This window comes from Schistocerca gregaria, chromosome 11, assembly GCF_023897955.1.
Source record: "Schistocerca gregaria isolate iqSchGreg1 chromosome 11, iqSchGreg1.2, whole genome shotgun sequence".
Classification (NCBI taxonomy): Eukaryota; Metazoa; Arthropoda; class Insecta; order Orthoptera; family Acrididae; genus Schistocerca; species Schistocerca gregaria.
In genome coordinates, this window is record NC_064930.1 from 144,545,838 (window position 1) to 144,563,149 (window position 17,312).

At 39.8% G+C, this 17,312-nt stretch overlaps 1 protein-coding gene across 1 annotated transcript in view; it reads right to left on the reverse strand.

The window, feature by feature from the left end:
- LOC126295267 (probable ATP-dependent RNA helicase DDX60) overlaps window positions 1-14,906 on the reverse strand; it is a 241,222-nt gene extending 226,316 nt beyond the window's left edge. Inside the window, exon 1 of the mRNA XM_049987695.1 lies at window positions 14,791-14,906. The gene's annotated coding sequence lies outside the window, so the exon portion shown is untranslated. The remainder of the gene's footprint in view (window positions 1-14,790) is intronic.
- Between the last annotated feature and the right edge of the window lie 2,406 nt (window positions 14,907-17,312).

The following is a 17,312-nucleotide window of genomic DNA, read 5'->3' on the forward strand; positions in this document are numbered from 1 at the left end:
AATTGGAGGAGAAAAGTGGTGATTGAAATTTCATGAGAAGATCCCGTCGGAACGAAAAACGCCTTTGTTTTAATGATTGCCACTCCAATTCATGTATCATGTCTGTGACACTATCTGCCCTATTTCGCGATAATACAAAACGAACTGCCCTTCTTTGTACTTTTTCGATGTCATCCGTCAGTCCCACCTGTAAAAGAAGATTCGCCAGTGCAGGACCTGAATCTGGAACAGAAACAGTATGAGACTCAGAGACAGTTCGTGCAGGAAACAGACACCTACTACATAGAAGTAAATAACTGGAACAGGTCTGCGACAGATTTATGAAAGCATAGAAAATGTTATGTAACTCACTAGACTGGAATAGTCGATAACGCTCCCTGCAGCATTAAGACATGTAGTAAGGTACAAACATTCAGATGGGGAGTCTATTACTTTTCCTCTACCTCATTTCACATGTAGAATCCATCTCAGAGTAAACAATCTGCCAACAGAAGTGGAAAAAGTGGAGAGTTACTGAAGCAGGTTTCTGCGAGAAGAAAAGAATTATTCTCCTTAGATACGTTATACAAGCACCTTTTGATGACACATAGCCATATAGCATGTGATTACAGGCGAGTATGGCAAAACTGTAGAATATATACCCGTGACCCCTGATGGAGATACAGATAGGACAGCTTAATGCCATAACAAGTGTCAGCGTATTCCATGAGGCTAGAAGGGGGACAGAACAGTTGCATTTAGATGTATTGTGCCTCCAAGAACTGTACACGAAGGCAGGGAAGATCCCCAGTATGCCAGTAATTGCCCAGGTAGTTACACAAGGGGAGCATCCTGTGGCAGCAATAATAGTACTTAACAAGGCCATAACAGTGACAAAAATATCACAGTACTGTTCAGGAAACGTAATCTGTGTGGAAAGGTATCTGGAATGGAGACTTGCATCCTGATTTCCATGTATTTTCAATTTAGTAATGAGGTCGATGAGTGTTTGCTAAGACTGAAGGGTATTAGGCACCTAGGACTAACTAATGCTCTTGTGTATATCATTGATGCAGATGTGAAATCGGTATTTTGGCATAGGCGTCTGAATGATGACTGTGGAAGTCAACTAGAAGAAGTCACTATGGAACTCAAGCTACAGGTATTAAAAGCACCTCACAATCCACCATACTATGATGGGAGGGTCGGAGTAACTTCAGATATTGATGTCACCTTAGCAAATACGGCAGTGTGAAAGGCTGGAAAGTTGCAAGTGGAATAACATCGAGTGAAAACAATATCATGCACTATACCATCACTGGGAGGGAAATCCAAGACCTCACAGAAAACACGCACACAGGGCCCAAATATAACATCAAGGACACTAACTGGGAAGGAACTAAGAAGAGTGTTTCATTGCCCAGGAAGTCCATCACTGGGTGATAACATAGATGTTAAAGGGCAAGAACTGACACTAGCTATACATGGAGCAATGGAAGCATCAATGGAGGTCATTCTAAAGGAGTACCTTGCATCTGGACCTAGATGCTGCAGAAATTAAGATACAAAACAAGAAGAGCCAGGAAGCTATACCACAGAAGCAACCCCCAAGAAGAAAGAGCCTTAAGGCTGCATAGATAAAAGGTATGTTAAATTACGTTTTAAGGAAGACTGGTGGAAAACAAAAATTGATGCAAGTAATTCGTTGAGGCTAAATTAGAAACAGATACTATAGCCTGCACGAAAATACGATCACCAACAGTCTTATCCACACTCAAATGGAATGATGGGAAGGTAACAGAAAGTTGGAAACAGTCAGCTGCCCTGATAATGGAAACACTACTTTCTGATGATGGAGAAAGACTGATTATCAGCATAGGTTATGAGAAATGTTATGGGAAGAATATAAAGGTAGAAACAATAAACTTGTATATCCTTTCACACAAGAAGAAATTAGGCAAACAATTTTAAGAGTGAAGCAATACAAACCTTATGTTACCAATTACAAGATAGTTGTGCGGTCTATGTGATGAGTGTGTCTTGCAAAGAAGGATCCCTGAAGCGTGGAAGAACGCTGAAGGATCCAATGGTACCCAAATTCTACTATGAATTTGTCTTTTTAATGTTCTTGGCAAGGTATTTGATAAACTGTTATCCAAAAGATTACAAGACCACAGATGGCTACATGGGATATCCCTCACCAGCATGGATTTAGAAGAGGCAAGTCATTTGAAGATGGGGATCTCGCTATCAGAGGATACTCATTCTACGTATGCTCTAGCGATCATGATTGATATTACTGGCACTTTCAATAATATATCATGCCTGTCTTTCTTTGGTCAACTTACGGATTTGGAATGTTCAGAAGCGAGTACAATTGCCTGAAAGATTATTTCCACAGGCGACATGCTTCTCTAACATGCTCAGGAAAGAAAATAATGATGGCAACAATAAAAGGCTGTCTGCAGGGCTCAGTGGGTGGTCCAGAGTTATGGGATGTAGCACTGGAGCCTATGCAACAGAAGTTACACGACAGGGTAACATAAGCAGACGGGTGGCATTTGCAAATGATGCGCTATTCGTTGTAGGTGGTGAAACCAGAAGATTTGTAGGAAACACATGTAATGTGGCCCTCCACAAACTGGGGAGTCCAGAAGAACTATAGAAAATAAAAATAATATGGCCCTCCATAATCTTGAAGACCGGTGTCTAGGTGTTAAATTGTCAGTAGCACCTCACAAAACAATATACCTCCTGCCGAAAGGGAACCTAATAAGAAACCTTAATATAAAATTAAATGCTATAGCGTTTAGGAGAAGCGCAGTAGCGGGATATCTAGGGGTATTTCTTGACAAACGTCTAAACTTGGCACGTCATGTAGAGGAAGGAGGCAGGAAAGGTACAAACGTGATGAATAAAATTATAACCATTGAAAACAGTCAAATCGTCTTCCCTTGAAGACAATCAGATTATACCATCAATATATATTAACATCAGTTGTATGAAATGGTGTGTGCATATGAGCTCTTAGATTCCAGGTAGTGAAACCAGCCTCAGTGGTCAGAAGAGTTCAACAAGGCGTGCTGCTAAGACTAACAGGCGCCTACTACACTATCCTGGATGATGCTTCGTTAGGAATATGCCCACTGGACTTGGAAATTAGGAAGAGGGGAGCCTTTTACTGTTTAAAGAAAGGCAGTCAACTGGAAGTACGAAGAGTGCGTGCAAATGAGGCCAATTCGGAAAAGGCAATAAATGATCGCATATTGCAATCGTGGCTAAATGAATGGGACACCTCAGGCACAGGCAGGAGAACATACTAATTTATCCCCAACATCAGGGAAAGATTACAAATGAGATTTCTTATTGTGAGTGGATTGATATATTACCCTATGGGCTATGTCCGTTATGCCACATACCTATACAAAATCAGGAGACAGATGAATGCTGGCTGCGCCTGCGGCAGTGTGGACACATCAGAACACACCCTGTGGGACAGTACGCTCAGTGAAGATGCGACAGGTAATGGGCATCCCGTATTAACGATTTTGGATCCCAAAGCAGCACTAAGGAACCAGTCGACATGGCGAATCTTCGGCGATGCTGCAGCTGTAGGAGGGCCAAGGGAGACTTTACAGAGCATTCAACCACAAGTTATCTTGCTGCCATGAAGGCTAGATAACACACTCTGCAAATGGAGAGAAGGTAACTCAGGGCGGCGACCACTAAGTGAAATATTGTCCCTAGAATCAACATTGCATTGGTGCAAGTAACAGGGGTGGCTGGAATTACTTGGTATAGTGGAAGTGCTGCTGACATACTACCCAGTGCCTAAGGAATGCAGCTGACTACGTTTGTTGACGGAGGAAGTATGAGGGCAGATCCAGTAGTGGAGACAACCTACAAGTTAAATCCATTAAAATAAATAAACAGAGAACAAATTCCGTAGTGTTTGTAGTAGATTAGTAGCTGGTTATTGGTTAAGTGTTAATGTAGTTTTGGAGTAGTAGAAGTAGTTATATATACATAAAATTAAGTATCAGAAGTAAGTAATTCATACGGAGCCGGTCGGAGTGGACGAGCGGTTCTAGGTGCTACAGTCTGGAGCTGAGCAACCGCTACGGTTTAGGTTCGAATCCTGTCTTGGGCATGGATGTGTGTGATGTCCTTAGGTTAGTTAGGTTTAAGTAGTTGTAACTTCTAGGGGACTGATGACATCAGAAGTTAAGTCCCATAGTGCTCAGAGCCATTTGAACCATTTGAATTAATAAGAGGGTTGGAACTTAAATACTGGTAACTATTTATTCACAGCTGATACAAAAGAGTTACATGTTTGCACCTGTCACTGTCCTTTGAATTAGTCACGATCGTTGTGTAGAACCTGTTGTCAGCGATGTGGAAGGCGTAGTACACCGTTAGCAGAGCCTGTTCTGTTGCTGGTGCGAATGGAGCGGTCTACTCCCTATTTAAACTCTGGAACAGTTGTGAAGCGAATGCCACGAAGTGGTTCCTTCATCTTTGGAATGAAAACAAAGTCACAAGGACTTAAGTACGGGCTCGTATGGTGGATGGTACAGTACTTCCCAGTCCCATCGACCGAAGAGGGCAGCCACAGCTGTATGGGCCCGAGCATTGTCATGCAAAATGATGGATGGGTTGTGCAGAAAGTGTCGCCACATCTTTCGCAAAGCTGGTCGCAGGCGATGATCCGAAAACGAACAGTAGTACTGTGCATTGACGGTGGCATTCACTTCATGTCTGTTCCAGAGATTCGACAGGCAGTAAACAGCCCCATTCACACCATCAACAGGACAGGCTCTACTAGCGGTGTACTATGCCTTCCACATCGCTGGCAACGGATTCTACAAAACTCTGGTGACTACTTTGAAGGACAGTAACAGGTAAAAACATGTAACTCTTTTGTATGGTTTGTGAATAAATGGTTGCCACTGTTTAAATTCCAACCCTCGTACATAATTCATTGCTGTCCAAGGATATGTGATTTGTATGGCCTATTTTAGCTTTTCAGATAATAGGCTGTAATTACGAAGAATAAGTAGAAAAATTTAAAGAAATCTACTTTGCATGGTTGGTTGATTGGTTGATTTGGAGAGTAAGGGACTAAACTATAGCGTCATCAGTCCCTCTACTGCACATGTTCTCAACCCATGGTAGTCACTTGGTTCTGGGACGCCGCTGCTAGTCTATATTTTGCAATAATAGCGAAATTTTAATATTACATGTATTCGGCTTGTTTTGTATAAGTTTCTGCATGTCTGAGTTTTAGAAACAGCTATGGTGCATTATTGTTGTTGCTACAGATGTAAAGTCTATACAGAGGCGATGTTCTTGAGGACAATATTATGGAAATAGAAGAGAATGTAGATGAAGATGAAATGGGAGATATGATACTGCATGAAGATTTTGACAGAGCACTGAAAGACCTGAGTCGAAACAAGGCCCCAGGAGTAGACAACATACCATTAGAACTACTGACGGCCTTGGGAGAGCCAGTCATGACAAAACTCTACCATCTGGTGAGCAAGATGAATAGGACAGGTGAAATACCCTCAAACTTCAAGAAGAATATAATAATTCCAATCCCAAAGAAAGCAGGTGTTGACAGATGTGAAAATTACCGAACTATCAGTTTAATAAGGCACAGCTGCAAAACACTAACACAAATTCTTTACTGATGAATGGAAAAACTAGTAGAAGCCGACCTTGGGGAAGATCAGTTTGGATTCCGTAGAAATATTGGAACACGTGAGGCGATACTGACCTTGTGGCTCATCTTAGAAGCTAGATTAAGGAAAGGCAAACCTACGTTTCTAGCATTTGTAGACTTAGAGAAAGCTTTTGATAATGTTGACTGGATTACTCTCTTTCAAATTTTGAAGGTGACAGGGGCAAAATTTACAATTTGTTTAGAAACCAAATGGCAGTTATAAGAGTTGAGGGGCATGAAAGGGAAGCAGTGGTTGGGAAGGGAGTGAGACAGGGTTGTAGCCTCTCCCTGATGTTATTCAATCTGTATATTGGGCATGCAGTGAAGGAAACAAAAGAAAAATTTGGAGTAGGTATTAAAATCCATGGACACGAAATAAAAACTTTGTAGTTCGCCGATGCCATTGTAATTCTGTCAGAGACAGCAATGGACTTGGAAGAGCAGTTGAACGGAATGGACAGTTTCTTGAAGGGAGGATATAGGATGAAAATCAACAAAAGCAAAACGAGGATAATGGAATGTAATCGAATTAAGTCAGGTGATGCTGCGGGAATTAGATTAGCAAATGAGACACTTAAAGTAGTAAAGGAGTTTTGCTATTTGGAGAGCAAAATAACTGATGATGGTCGAAGTAGAGAGGATATAAAATGTAGACTGGCAATGGGAAGGAAAGTGTTTCTGAAGAAGAGAAATTTGTTAACATCGAGTATAGATTTAAGTGCCAGGATGACGTTTCTGAAAGTATTTGTGTGGAGTGTAGCCATGTATGGAAGTGAAACATGGATGATAAATAGTTTTGACAAGAACTTCCTTCATTATATACGTTGGGTTGTGTGCCCACTTTTAACTTATTTTCAATTTCTGTCGACTGCACGTTGTCCTCATTGAATTCGCTTTATCTTCTTTCCATCTCAAATAGCTCTGCAATACTCATTACTTCGTCCTTTCCTCCTACATTCATTGTGCATGCCTCTGGTAATTCATCTTCCTCGTCAGTATTCTCCCAATTAATTTCGTCCCAACACGATATTGTTATTTTCTTGTCTTGGTTTTCATCTGGTGCCTGCGGATTTGTTTCTTCCTTCTTCTCTTCTCGTGATAAGAGTTTTACTTCTCTGTTTAAGGTGCTGCAATTGTCCTGGGTCGGTGCGTCATTCTCTTCGGCATGGGCACTTAGCTGTCAATTTGAACGTTTATCGGGGTTTGGTGGTTTTACCTCCACCTCTTCTATCTGTATTCGCTTTTCTTGTTCAGCTTGTTGATGTGGTTTCTTTGTTGATAATTTGTCGGTCTATTGGTTCTCCAGTACCCATTCCAGTTGTCGTTATTCCCTCTGTAATAGTTGTTGCCGTTCCTGGGTGAATTATAGTTATTGCCATATTCTCATCTAAATCCATAACCGGTTCTTTGTTGAAATCTATTGTCGTTTCTTGGTGCGAAGTTATCTCGTGGTTTGTAATTATTGTTTCTTCCTACCGTGTCTTGTGGATTCCACTGCTGTTTGCTTTCGTTTTCACGTGCGCTTCGTCTTTTTCTTGTGTCATCTTCCGAAAATATGAACTCTACTTCCCTTAGAATACCTTTAAATGCTTCGACATCATTGCCTCCGCGACCTACTAATGATTGCTGGTATTTCAGTGGTAGCTTCATCGGGCATAATTTAATCAACTCTCCGTCACTATGTGGTACATCTAAGCATTGATTTTTGTTTGCCATTACTTCGAAAAATTTCACGGAACTCTTCTCTCCTGAATTTTCAAAATATGGGTTCTGCAATAATCCGTACTTCACTCTGTTCTGTGCTTCGCTGGACCAATATCGTGAGAGAAACTTCTCTCTGAAATCTTCCTACGATCGGCATGTCGCTGCAACATTCTGCATGGTTTCTGCGACTGTTCCTGACATGTGTGCACATATAAAGTCTAATTTGTGTGCTAGCGTCCAGTGTTCTGGTAATCCTACTCGGAATTGATCAATAAAAGTTCGTGGATGTAATGAGTTTCCTTCTCGAAAGTGTTGAAATTTTCTGACTGTGAGGAAATCGTCATTGTCGTACTTCGTCATAGTTCCATATGAAATTCACGATTCTTCGCCACTTTTGTTTCTGATCATTTCTCCCGTCGTTCTTTCCGGTTGTGGTAGATCCATTGGATATTGTCCACTGTAACTTTCGCGTACCCGCGGTGCAGGCTGTCTGATTTCACATATGCTACTTTCCGCCTGTGACTGGAATCGCAAATGCGTAATATCTTCGTTGATTGTTTGTTTTTCCGGTGCTGTTGCAGATACGGATGTGGTTGCAGACTCTGTGCTTGTTCGATCCTGTTCACTACGCTCTTCAATGGTTTGCAACAACTCTGTTCACAATTTCTGAAATTGTCGCTTCGTTTGCGCTTCTATTTTGACTATGCGGTTATCATATCTTTTCAGCGCTGCTTTTGTGATACGTTTGTGTAACACACTGTTTTCAACAATTTCACGCGCTGTACCTGCTGCTTGTCTAGTAATTTCGTTTATCTGTTTCTCTAATTTCTTGACTTCTCCCTGGGTGTTGTTACGTAATGTTTTGATCTCGTCCTGAATGTCATTACACAATGTTTGTACGTCCTCTTGTACCTTGTCAATGCCTGTTCTCAATTGATTGTGACCTGTTATTAAGTGTCCTATCACTTCTCGAGGTTCTTTTGCCTCGTCTTCAATATGACTTAGGTGTAACTGAATTTTTTGGTTTTGTTCTTTAATCTCACGCATTTGTCTCGTGGTTTCTGCATTTTGTTTCGTCATTTCTGCATTCTGAATTTTAATTTGATTCGCAATTTCTTTACTTTGCCTTGTCATGGTTTCCGTAATTAATTGTAATAATTCTGTCAGATTGGTGGGTCCTATTGCGTTTTCTTCCGACGTCCTACGCTTTGTGTTTTCCCCCAAGTGATGGTTTGCAACCGATTGCATTGAACTGTGCTGTGACACGTTTCTGCTCGCATTCCTTGTACTCTGTGGTGAGGGAGCTCTGATTACTTGTACTATGGGTTCTACGTATTCAAGACGCAAGTTAGAATCCTCATCGACTGTCTCTCTACTTTCCTGCTCCTCTGTCGTACGCTGACTTACATTTTCTATGCCTTGACGTACATTATCCTCGTTATGGTGCGTTATGTCCTATTTCTCGCGATACTGCATCGTCTGTTGTACTGTCCTCTATTCTCTATCCATTTTCATGCTGGGTCTCTACCTCAATTCGGTCAAGGTCTCGATCTGCCATTGCTAATCTTTCCGAATCCCTTATTTTCTGTTTTAAAAGCAATTCACGCGCCCTACTTCACGTCAACATGCGCTCATACGATCTCACGCATTTCATAACCTTTTTGTTCACACAACTTGACAAACCATTCACTTACTTGTTGGGTCAGAAGCAACTTGTCAACGATGTATCTGCCACCTGCGCGCTTGCATTGGAGAGAAAACTTAATTCTAACAATTTTTAAAATTCATAACTTAATTATGCTGTTGTCTCTGCTAGAATGTTATTGAATACTTTCTTGAACACTTTTAGTATCTATCGCTGCAGCTACTGTTTTCAACTATGTATATCTTTAGCAAAAAAAAATTTTTTTACTACGAAAATTTTTCAACATGTGTTTTTCTGACCTAATTAGGCATGTGGTCGACCTTCAATCATGGTATTTTACTGTCCTGGCAGGGTCGCCATTTTCTAAACATTCATGGTGGTGTCTGTTTGTCTTATATCGTGTCTCCCTACCACTTTCGCGCAACGACGCTCTGAGCATGTTTTTTAGGGAATTAACTAGTTTGAACCTGGGACCTGTTGCTGGTAAGGAGACGCCAAACCACACATGACATGTAGAATTCATAAGAGTTCAGTGAGACTAGCGATGATATAACCAAATACTTAATGGTCTCAGTGTCAGCTCCACTGCACTCCCTGTAAAAGAATCTTAATACTAACTAAATTTAGTGGAAGGGGTTCAAGGCTTTCCTATTTTTAGCTAGCTGGTAAAATAACGTCGAGAAAGCAGTTACGTTTACCATTGGAAACTTTATTCTACTCAGAAAACATAGTTTATAAGTTGCACTATTGATAAAAGAAAATGTTTTAATACAGGATGGTAAAAACCAACTGCGTTCAACAAAAATGTGAACGAATATTCCCTGAATGGGATTCCAAGTTCTACAATCGATCGAAGGATGACCTATGCCATAGCACATCTATAATCTAGGTTTAATTTAAGTTTCACAAAAGAGAAAACTATCAAAATGGTCTACAGTGACCCTCAATTATCTTTAATTACTTATCTAACTTGTCAAAAATTACAGTGGCTCATATGGCTTCTCAATAACTATATAAAAGAAAAATCATCGCATTTCAGATCTGTTCTTCAAGTGGCAAATGTGAACACCATGAGTTTTAATTAACGATCGACACTAGTATTACGCAAAAAAGGGGGTGTAACAGATGAGACTTCTGCAGTTCTGAGTGAAACCTTATGTGCTCAAAAATGCGGCATCGCGTGCGTTCATTACCTTGTCGGTGTTTAGGCAGCGTCAGGGCAGCGGTGGGCAGCACAGCTCCACTCACCTCGCCATCTCAGAAGCAACTCTCTCCTAACTTCTCCTTACTATAATTTACCGAAGTTGGTTTAAAAAAAAACTATCTGGCTGTGTTTTCATCTGACCAATCAGGGTCTCAATGTTAACCTTAAGATCCGCCTACAAAGATTCTGTCTATCCAATGAGCAACGTTATACTTTTCGTGGTGGGGCAATGTTTTTAAAGTTTGCAACGTAACAGAGACGTTAAAAAGTCTCACGCTAAAACCTGCAGCTGGAGTGGTCCTTTTAGCGTTATCGTAAGATCTACACTGTTCTTCTGGAGGGCTCTATCTTTTAACACTAGTGGCCCTTTTTGTGTTATCGTAAGATCCATACTGTTTTTCTGGAGGGCTCTAACTTTTAACATAGGCTGGGGGGTGGTCCTTGACGTAACAGGGATGCGAAAAAGTCTCACGCTAAAACGTGCGGGTGGTAGTCTTAGAGGAAGGCTGGCGACGTGGGTGTCCAGTCTGTCCCTTATCGTTGGACCTTCTAGCTTAACACGGTTCTGCTCTTGGTTTCTGTCCTCGTTTCTCCACTCGGAACTGCGTCTGCTTCACGATCGGAAGGTACGGCATGCATTTAGGCAGTCTTGTGTTAGTCTGCAGTATTCCATTTGCTCACTCATTACTCGTATTACTTTGGTTAATTTAATGTCACGATTTATTCGGAGCTACGTGACATACTAGTGGATTTGATTATCATGTCAGGGTTTTCATGGAAGGTGTTGGATTTGCCTGACACCTTAAAAGTAGAAGCTTTCGAAATGTGGTGCTACAGAAGAATGCTGAAGACTAGATGGGTAGATCACATAACTAATGAGGAGGTGCTGAATAGGATTGGGGAGAAGAGAAGTTTGTGGCACAACTTGACTAGAAGAAGGGATCGGTTGTTAGGGCATGTTCTGAGGCATCAAGGGATCACCAATTTAGTATTGAAGGGCAGTGTGGAGGGTAAAAATCGTAGAGGGAGACCAAGAGATGAATACACCAAGCAGATTCAGTAGGATGTAGGTTGCAGTAGGTACTGGGAGAGGAAGAAGCTTGCACAGGATAGAGTAGCATGGAGACCTGCATCAAACCAGTTTCAAGACTGAAGACCACAACAACAACAACAGATGTAAAGAGAAATATGTTAAAAGAGGACCAGTTGCGGCTGGTCCTGGCAGAGGTTCGAGTCCTCCCTCGGGCATGGGTGTGTGTGTGTGTTTGTCCTTAGGATAATTTAGGTTAAGTAGTATGTAAGCTTAGGGACTGATGACCTTAGCAGTTAAGTCCCTTAAGATTTCACACACATTTGAACGTTTTTTGAACCAGTTACTTTTCATGGGTATGTACAAGAAACGTGTAATTATAACTGCCATATTGATATTAGCCTCCTTATATCTTGAAAAATATCAGGACAAGGAATTATTAAGATTTGTACTGGAGAAATAATTTCTGCGATTTTCTTACCTTGTCTTTGCAATTGCTAGTCAGTGTATATATGCTGGTGCCGCTTTTAAATACAGATGAAATTTATACTTGACAGTATGATTAGTTTCCTCCAATTTATGCAGATTCTGAAACCTTTGTGAGTGTCTAAGTATTTCTGCAAGCCACAGTTTTCCTATTCAGTGGTATTGTAACATCATCAATTAGAACAATGCAACAATATGAATTAGTACAATAGAAAATTGAAAAACATATTGTTGACTGTCACTTCTTTTATTATTCCAAAATTCGATCATAGATCTCGTATTTTGTATTCTATTGTATGGGTTTACTTTCCTGATGAGATGATGAAAAAATTCTATAGGTATTTTACTTGTTTATAAAAGGCAGAAGGGTAAATAAGGAGTGAACAAACAAGTTTTGCTAATCGCTTATTGTATTTAATATCACAATTTCATAGTTAAAAATGGTTTCGGTTTTTGTGACAGTTCGGTGCCCTCTACAGTGTCATTAAAATGTACGAGTAATTAATGAGAACAGAGATTTGACAATATGAATAAGTGCAATAGAAAACGTAAAAAGATTGTTGGATGCCACTTCCTGTCCCGTTACCGAAAAAAAAAAACGCGAACAAAGTGAAATCTAAGCCACGATACTGAGGTGAAAAAGCACAGTACCATTGCTCTTCGCACCTTGAAGTCAACTTAGGTCCCTGATATCAAATTGTTATAATGCCTATAAAACACGTGTACAATATTTGTTTCTTAAATAAAAACAGCTTTTTGTTGGTGCACTGTAATTTATTTCTCCCAGACGCGTTTCGCTTTCTTTTTTTTCCTCTAAGGCATGTTCAATGCGATTTAGAATGATGCAGTTTTGTTTAAGTATGTGCTCCTTTTAGATTATCAAACAGTTCACATCGCGGCTTATAGTTTGTTGCCATCTGCGTTTCCTCTCATTTGATCTGCAGGCCGCACTACCACTTCATTTCCGAAACGTAAGAACATTTTTATATTTTGAACTTTTTCCTTCACACTGTTCACCATGTTAACCCGTATTTTTGTGGTACACTATTACTGTAGTTATCGATATTTTTTCGGAAACAGTGGTAATCTAAAAATAACACATATCAAAACGACCTGTATCGTTCTAGATTCCACTGAAGGTGCCTTAACGTTAAAAAAGAAAAAAAGGCGAAACACATCAGGTAGAAATAAATTACAGTGCAGCAAGAAAAGGTGTTTTTTTTTACAAAACAAATATTTCTGTGCTTGCTGCGGAGGATGGCCACGCAAGCGAACTTGTTAAATCGCGTATACTAAGTTACATGGTACTTCTGAAGGTGATCCATCTGTAGCAGCGCAGCAATAACACTTCAAGTGCGCTAAGCGCTATACGATCTAAAAAAGCGCCGTCACAAAATCAGGTGACTTAAGCTACAGGTCATATTACGGACAGAATTCTCCCTCTGCACATCCGAAAATTCACTGCATGGCTTTTATACTCTATGGCGTAAATCATAGAGTAAATGTCTCTGGAGTGAGCATTCACATGCGGAGAACATATTTTGTGTTGTCAACATACATTGCCGGCCTGGTCACGTGTTCTCGGGACGTCGTGTGTTTGTCCGTATAGCGCCCTGTATATTTCGAATGTCATTACATCCCTGGTACAGACGGATTCTTTTCGTACATGTTTATATATGTTGCGCAGACATTTTAACAGTACGCATTTAAAACCGGGAATAAACCAGCTGCATAATTTTTAAGGGCAAGTGATATTGCATTCTGCTCTTTGCGATAGGTGTCACAGTTCAGATGCACTCGATTTTTGGTAGTTTTCGGTATGATATGGCACTTCATAGTATTACAGAGCCCCCCGTACATTTTTGAGCGATAGTCTTGCAAAACGACTTGACAGTACGCTAGTACTTTTATAAGTGTCCGAAAACCTGGATTTGCCACGCGTTAGCGATTATATCTCTGCTAATTCGCCCTTTTTTCTGCTATTTCTCCGTTTTTATTTTCTCGTTTTTGCGACCTAAAGCACAATTTTTCTTACTGGTGACACTTTTAAGTGTTTATTTAACGCATTTTACGTAATTGCTCCCAGTTTATTAAATAAAGAGTAAACTGTGTAAGAATGGGGGGGAGGGGGGGGGGGGGAAGGCGATCAGAGAATAAATGTACTGTAAAGCAAACACAGTTGATCATGTAAGTCAACCCATATAACACCATTAAGGGAAGTGAAAAGTGACACATAGAGTTTGGGGACATGTTTACTACTATTTTACGCTTCTTAATCAAATGGGGAAGAAAATAAATCGAAGGCAAAATACACCAAAGAAGATAAATGTGTACTTTGATTAGCTAAACTGTTGTGTTTTTTATTTGATTTGTGGAGAAAATGTATTTAAGTTGAATGCAGAAATTGGCAGTAGGTGCTGTGGAAAATTGAAAATAGTTAGTATAGCATCCACCTTCAGCTACACAGGTCAAAATTTTTCTCTGTCGGAATATTTTGTGGGGTCAAAATTACTCCTTTTTTCTGGAGCCACATCTTTACTCGTTCATCCTTCGGAAACTAAAATATAAGTTACACATAATCATTCTCCATGTCCTAGACGCACTTAACATGTCCCTCTACTGTCACTTTACAGTACACAAAAAGGTTTGGATACACATATTATACGAAGACAATTACAGACTCCCACACTATTGAATTCATCTGTCTCCCGTCTTTCAAATCTATATACATAATCGACAAGTCACTGGTGCATGGAGGATAGTATTTGCTGAAACAACTAACCATTCCCTTGCCTGTTCCACTAGCAAATTTACGAGAGGAAGCGATTGTTTGTAAGCCTTTGTACGAGCCTTAATATCTATTATATAGTCATAAAATCGTAGAAAAATTGGTCTACAGAATCAAGCCTTAATTATAATGTGTCTCGGAATTTTTAAACATAGTACCCATGGAAAGTTACTATCCCACCTTCCACATATTTTTCTTAGCATCCGTAGCAACAACAGTAATTCACCTTAGCTATTACACTATCAACAAACGGTGAAAACATAACAAAAACTCTTGATATTATAAACTTCAAACTGCGGAAAGCACACACGCACAGCTAAGTTCCGAAAACACGTGACTATCCTGGTTTAATGTTGACAACATGCGCAGAACGCAATGCTCACTCCAGAGATATTTACTCTATGGCATAAACCAAAGTGTTTACGCGGTGCCTAGATACTAGATACTTTACGCCAAGGTGTTTTAACCTCGTTGCTCTGGATTAGCTACTTGACGTCGACGCGAGTACATGCTGTTGGCAGGTGTGGGTGGCGCTGTTAGGCGGCGCTTGTTGTTAAAAAAAAATGCTATATCGCTGACTTTTCGTGTGATAAGCCCTGTGTGATAACAAAAGAATGTGTTGAGCGACGCTTGGAAAAAGGTGCCGGTTTCTTCGAAATTATGTATACTGTGACTAGAAATTATGTATGAAGATAACATTAAGTCAACAATGCATCTTTCGAGTTCATGTCGCAGGCTGTTTACTTAGCGCACGGTGAGTTCAGTCATATCTTTTTTGGCCATAATATTCGAATACATATGAGAAAGAGTATGAGGCAGCTTCCGTTCCATGAACCGCGTATTTCAGCGTAGTTTTAATTCAACCGGGAACAATGTAAGTAAATAGTTGAATTTAGAGCCGAGATGGACATAGTGGTTATCATGTAACCGGGACTAGTGCTACAAAACTGTGGTTAGAAAGGAACTTATGATTTGGGGTACTCATTCCAGTAGTGGCGAATTTAATATAGCCCCTTTTAACTTTTAAACCAAGGAACTGTATTCAAATTGAAGAAATTATCCAGGTAATAAACAAGTCTTAACACCCCAAGATTAGCGTTTGTTTATTATTTTAGATGAATCAAACAAGTGTCATGGGAGTATGTATGCGGTCAGGGGATTCATTCCTTTGCCGTCGTTAGATTAATAATTTTTCTAATTTTTGAACATCTAATTGAAAATGTGACACGGGGTAAAAGTTATGTATTGGATCCCCAATGTCTGTTTCAATATGGCGCGGACATAAACATAACACTTCGCTACCGGTCAGTTCGTTACCACAGCCTTTATTTGCCTTCCACATTCGTTGGCTTCGCCAACTCGCAACCATATTATCACCTTTCAACGTAACTTAATCAGAAAGCGCTAACATTCGTAAACGTATAAGCCGGGAAGTGTCATTTGGAGTTCTTTAAATATTTCCCTTTATCGTTACGGCGAAGCCCTATCATTATTCTGATAGCTCGTGTTTTAGATTAGAAAGTTTTTGTCATATCTAGATTTCCCTAGAAAATCACACCACATCTAATCAAGCTGTTCATATAAGTACGAAAGTCATGTAACAATAATTCAATGCCGCAACAGACCCAAAGCATTCTTAACGCACATCATTTATTTAATTTTTTATTAAAAACTCCTAGATGCGTTTTCCACTTCAGTACGCATCCATCCATGCCTAGACATTTTATGTATGGAGCTTCTGAAATATCATAGTTCCCTAACCTAATTCTTGTGCTGCTTAACTTTGCTTCTGACAGTCTGTTCCTGAAATTGATCCATACCATTTTCCTTATTCGTGACAAGAGCGTAAACCATGTAACCATTTTCGTGCATCATTTATTGTCTTTCTCAGACAGTATGCTGTAGATCATCCCCAGTGCTTCCTTATGCTTGTTATCAGTAAACATCACTGTATCAGCTGTTATAAAATGAGTTGACAAATAGGGAACAACAGATCACCTAACACGGAGCTCTGTGGCTTTCCATAGCTAGGCCTAATATTTTTTGTACTTTGAGAGAGATTCCTTGCTTTCATGACATATTTGTATTCCGTTGTCCAGCAGACAGTTAGGAATTGAACCATTTGAACGCAGCTCCCGGGCCCTATAACAGTCTAGTTTCATACACAGCGAGTCATGGCTTATTAGATCAGATGCTTTGGACAAATCTTTGAATATTCCACAGCTTAATTAGTTAATATCCAAGGCATTAAGGTCCATTTTTATTAATTGAAAGACTTATTTCTGTTGTTCCTCAACTCCTTTTGAGCATTAGTAAGTATTTTATATTTTTATTCGTGAAATCATATATCCTTTCATAAATTACTCTTCCAGTTGTTTTAGAAATACCTGTCAATTTGTAGAGTATCTTTATTATTGATAGCTTTAATTTGGATGGAAACACCCTCCATCCCGCAAGCTATATTAATAATCCCAGTTATCTGTGAATCTATGCTGGTGCAGCTAGTTTGATTACCTTGTCTTGACTTCAATTAATACTGTTACACACTTCATTTTGTAATTAATAGCATTTCTCACCTCAGATTCTGTTGCTGATTACAGAAATATTCTTTCCACAAATTGGTATTCTTATATTTTTATTATTTAAATTGCATGTATTTTTAATTCGTTTTGGTGCCATGTTTGTACCATGCTTGTTAAATATATTGGCAATCTGTTGAATGACAACCATTTTACTCTCTGTTTTAAT